This window comes from Pyxicephalus adspersus, chromosome 9 (genome assembly GCF_032062135.1).
Source record: "Pyxicephalus adspersus chromosome 9, UCB_Pads_2.0, whole genome shotgun sequence".
Lineage (NCBI taxonomy): Eukaryota > Metazoa > Chordata > Amphibia > Anura > Pyxicephalidae > Pyxicephalus > Pyxicephalus adspersus.
This window is the reverse complement of record NC_092866.1, coordinates 9601574-9607573: the sequence shown is the minus strand read 5'-3', so window position 1 is coordinate 9607573 and position 6000 is coordinate 9601574.

Genomic DNA, 6000 nt, shown 5'->3' with positions numbered 1-6000 from the left:
AGAGGATCTCACACTGCAGATAGACAGCTAAGATGCTCAGTAAGTATGCCGCTGTTTTTCAAGAGGAATTCAAGACATAAGGTAACCTATAACATAGCAATTCTTGTTTAAGTTCAGGACAATTTTAAAAGTGGCTACAAATGCAAATATGCATTATGCATATTCAAATATAAACCAATCCAAATATATATTGTGGTGCCTTCTTTTACCATAAAAAAAACAGGAAACAACAATGACTCGAGTATAAGCCTAGGATACAAAATGCAGCTAAAATGCAGCCAGCATAATTTGTTGGCACTTTAAAAATACTGTTGAAGATTATTATCATTATTATTATTATTATTATTAATATTAATATTATTATTAATAATACTAATATTAATACTACTACTAATAATAAAATGCCAATAAAATAATGTGAATAAATACATCCATTGTGGTGTTATTTTAAAACATCTATTTAAAAGGGGGAAACATTACCATCATCTGTTTAACCATTCTATCTGTTTATCTTTTTTCCCTCTTTATACAGGTTGAAGTATTCTCAGTTGGTTTGATGCTTCACTTGCTCCTAAATGATCTTTTGTGCATTATTGATGGTCACCAGTAGATGTCGCAGTTTCCATGTTTAAAGTGTGTAACAAATTCTATGTATGTAGATGGCAGTAGTTTGTTATACCTTTTACATGAGGAGACAGCTCCATCCAGCGCTGCAACCTGAGTATAAACAGAGATTCTTTTCAAAAGGCATTTTCATGTTAAAAATCTTGCAGTATATTGGATTATATACTGTACTTTGAGTTGCCCTTACCAGCTTCAATTGCTCTTAAAACACCAAGGGGTCCATTTATAAAGCATTGAATCTGACATCCATTCCCTGATGGAGAATTTGTTACTTCCAGTAAACCACATAGATCTGGCAGAATCTCTACCAGAGAATGTTTCAGTGAATGTTAGATTCCATGCTTTATTAATAGATCTCAAAATAAATCAAATCAATAAAAATAACTAAAAAGTATAGAGTTCTGCTTTATAGTATGTTCCAGGAAAGCACATATTAAATCATTACTGCAGTTTTGTATACCCTAAAATAATTTTTAAAACTTTTTACTCTTGTTTTTCCATATTTTTGCTTCAGCCATAAATACAGATAAATGTGGATTGGCTGATAATAAAATGTAATGCTGGTGACTATTCCATTTTTCTGGTTGTTTTTGCTGCAGATTTTTGTTCAATTGTCCGTTTGATTGTTCCTTTTTTTGCCTATTACTTCTTTGGCATTTAGCACATCTCGTCTATAAAGCTTTTACAAAAATAATTGTAGATTGGCCACTAGAGGGAGCTCTCCTTACACAATCACAGTTTAAGCCATCAGCCACGCAGGGAGTGCATTGTTTTCAATTACTTGTTTGACCGACTTGAGGCAGCACCTAATATAGCAATAAATTTTAATTGAGTGCATGAAGAAGAGCCTACATATGTAATATTTAATATTATTTTGGGTAAATAATTACAAACCATACAATGCAAGATTTTGAAAGGCACTCATTGGTGAGATTATTTACACCAAGCTGATCTCTATTTGAAAAGATACAATCCCTTTAAATGTAACAAATTCTTTCTGATGGCCACTAAGCATGCATGCCCTTGTAATAGCTAAGTGCGTGATGTTACAGTCCTCATTCCACGCATTCCCCCATACTGTGTGTGATTCTGAGAATGTCTGATTATTACAACCGATTCACAAAACACAACATTTCCATGCAAAGAACGAACAGGAAATTCAAAGCTCACACTTCACCTTCTCCGCCACCCACCCCCCACCTCCAAGGACTACTAATTATTCTTCTGAATAGGATGTTTGCAAAGAAGATGGGTGAAATTTAAATGTAATCAAGTCTCTGAGCCTCTTCTGCCGTGCTTCGCTCTCTCCTGTCTCTGAACCATCTGCTTCCAGGAGTGTGAAAATGCAACACTATTTTATAGAGCTGGAAATATACAAAAAATAATAATAGGATCGCACAATAAACACTTGTCTCTTACAGATGAGAGTATTACAACTTCACACTACAGAATTAAACTCCATTGTTTTATCGTCTGCTATGTAATGGTGAGATTATAGCAACTTGGTGTCAACTGCGACCTGCTTAATACAGAACAAGGGGATGTAAAGCAATCATGGTGTTTATGAGATGTTTTAAGCAAGGGTGAAATGGAATCATTCTGCAGAAACATGATGATAAAAAATATATTAAAATAAACCTAAAATGCAGGGTCAATCAGATTACACATACTGAACTGTCTGGTGGAGTCAATTATACAGAGGCTGCACACAAGCTGGCATGCAAAGAGGCTGGGTTTTGGAACAAATCACCTCAAATGCCCTGCAAACTCATTAACATGCCTAGGGGCATGTTTATAAAGCTGAGAATGTGGCATATACCAAGCCTTTGCAGATGTATCATTCACTTTAATTAATGTGTATTTATAGTTGTTCTAAGAGAGCAAGTGATACAGACCTTTCCTTGTAATTTAAAACACTCACAGCTGGAAGAGCAGTACAGTAAATATTTAGTAAATGGCACATGTTCTGTTTTCTCTCTAACTATAGATATATATATATATATATATATATATATCCCACTAGGGTTCTAAACACAATATATGCATTATATATCTTTTTGTTTCTTTTCTTACCCTTTTGCCCCCCAATTCCAGAGCCCCAACCCAAATTTTTACACTTACCAAGCTCTTGCTGCCAAAGCCTGACGCAATGCTTTATCCTTTGCATTAGTTTCTTTACTTATTATCCATGCATGCTCAGAAGAACCCCAGGGCCTTTAGTGGGTTTGGAGCAAATCTAGCTTGTGAAGGGTTAGAGACAAAAACTTGGAAACAATATATGCCATTGTTATTTACCCCTAAAGTAACACTGTGTTTTCCAAATGACCAACGGCATGTGAAGAACCTTCCCTAAAACCATTCTGGTTGTGTTAAATTCCTGTTGCCTAACTGTGTACTTCCACCCTTTACCACCAGAGGGCATGGGCTGAAAATGTGTCAGCCTAGCTATACATGGGATTTGAAGTGGTTTGAATAGATGTTCACACAAATGTAGTCATATATAGGTAGTCCCCGAGTTAAGGACATCCGTCATACAGACGACTCCTAGATATGAAAGGGGCTTCCCTGCAGCTCCTGTGCAGGACATAGGCTTGAAAGGGGGGAGGGGGGCGGTTTGCATGACTTGCTGAATAAATCTTTTGCTAAACACAGCTGAGGTTGTGGGTGATCTTAGGGGCGTGAGCTCCTTCTTCAGCCTCTTGTAACTCTTTAATGACCGAGACAAACTCTTCAGTCATTTCTGTTTGCATATCAAAGCACAGCTTGCTCCAGAAGGTAATGAATGTCCAGACTTCAAAAAGTTTTATTTTTTTGCTTTGTTTGTGGTTATGTCACATACAGTAACTGACACCACGCTGCCTGAAAAAAATGTTGAGAAAGACATCTATCCTGATTGCATTTATTTAAATAATATTCCTGTTCCGACTTACATACAAATTCAACTTAAGAACAAACCTACACTCCCTATCTGGTATGTAACCCGGGGACTACCTGCATAAAGATTTATTTATTTTACATTGTAACTGTCTTGATAATATTCTCATAAATGATATATGTTTTACAAAGTAGGCAGTTGGTTTTCTGGTGGATGGAGCAGGTGGGTGTTCCTAGCAGGACTTTAACATTACAGGGATATGTCTAAATCTTGAAGAATAACTATACATTAATTTGTTTTAATTCATTGTTTTATATGAACACAATGTTTGTTTCAAAAAATACATGATCATTTTCAGTGCACTTTGGGTTAAATCCCAAACCCAAGTCCACTCTAACTAAAATTGCCAATATCGTTTTAGCAAAAGCCTAAAGCTAAATGTAATGTAATGACAATCACCAGGATAACTACCCTGCTTATAGTACAACACGGTTATAAAACTCTATGTTAAATAGTCACATGACCATATGCCTTGTCACATGACATCCGCTAAGCGGGAAGAACCATGTGACGACTGTCTTATCTGCCACTTTGAAACCATATGGCTAAACGTCTAAATATTTTTCACTTTCTCTCCAGGGTAGGTAGTTTTTAGAATTAAATAAATAAAAATTCAAAAATAATCTAAATACTGTGTAAATTCTTATTTTTGGAATACTTTGTGTTTTTGTTCCAAATCTATGCATTAGTTCAATATAGATCATTGTCTCTACACAGATGCTCCTGCCTTGTCTCCATGTGCAGGGTGACTGGTCATGTACCTTCTGTAGTTTTATGAAGAATATATTTGAATTAAAGTTTTTGAACTGTTCAGCTTTAAAAACATTAGTCACTGATACTGGTCCAGCTCACATGCTCAATACTATTGGATAGTTGGGTTACCTAAAAACAGTTTTTGGCCTACAGGAAATCACATGGGACAGGAGGGAGGAGATCTCATTGTGTTATAAGGCACTCTGGGTGCAGGAAATGTAATACGGGTACCACGCACATGAGCTGCCTGTTATTCATATTAGGTCTTTTGAAAAAATCCCATAGGTTGACGTACCCTTCTAAAACATTCCTATAAACACCCCCTAAGAATACGCCTGTGTCAGCAGAGAAGAAATAATCCATTGATGGATAAATTTGGTCATTCACTATATTCAGGGAGTCAGCTGAACTCATTTTCTGGCACGTAATATTGCTGAACCTAGACCTAACAAACTGAAGCAACCTAAATCATAACACTGCCCCCCACAGGCACCCCAGATCATAACACGCCCCCCCACAGCCCCCCAGATCATAACACTGCCCCCAAGAACAACCCAGATCATAACAATTTTCCTACAGGCACCCCAGATCATAAAACTGCCCCTGCAGTCCCCCAGATCATAACACTGCCCCCACGAGCACCCCATATTATAACACTTCCCCTACTGGCACCCCAGATCATAACACTGCGCTTACAGGTGCTCCAGATCATAACACTGCCCCTATAGGCACCTCAGATCATAACACTGTTTCAACAAGCACTCCAAGTCATAACACTGCCCTCCACAGTCACCCCAGATTATAACACAGCCCACACAGGCAACCCGGATTATAACACTGCCCCTATAGGTACCCCAGATCATAACACTGCCCCCACAGGCTTGGGGAAATATTTGGGTAGGCAATAGCTATCTGATGCTGGGTTCACTTTAAGACACCAGGATAGGCAGACATAGTTTTTCTTTTACTGTATGTTTCCTTTAAATGTGATTCACACAGAGCCATTGCTCTCCCTTTCATTCCCAGGCTGCTAAATCTCAGGTCTCTGAATTCTCTCCATCACTTTCTTAACTTGCTATTATTTTCTTTTATTACAAGAATAGCTCTCTATCTGGCCAGAAATCTAGCTCCAATGACTAATGCCTGGAATAGGAAATTTCAGCTGGCGCACTTTTCTGAGAGTATTAATGAGGGAATCTTGACATCTACCCACAGAATTGACATGTGCTCATCTACTGCTATCGACATCAGCGATATAGACCATTGCTTTCCTTTCAGTACATAATGAGCTTTCAAATAAAACAGAAACAATGTATCAAAACCGGGATAAAACACTTCATAAGGAGTTCCCCACCGTATATGCGTGCTTACTGCAATATCTGTGCAGAAGGTTTACTGGGAAAATACATTCAGCTATTCTGCTTCATAGATTTACAGTTAGGTCCATAAGTATTTGGACAGAGACAACTTTTTTCTAATTTTGGTTCTGTACAATACCACAATTAATTTTAAATGAAACAACTCAGATGCAGTTGAACTGCAGACTTTCAGCTTTAATTCCATGGGTTGAACAAAAAGATTGCATAAAATGTGAGGAACTAAACCCTTTTTTTTTACACAATCACTTCATTTCAGGGGTTCAAAAGTAATTGGACAATTGACTCAAAGGCTATTTCATGGGCTGGTGT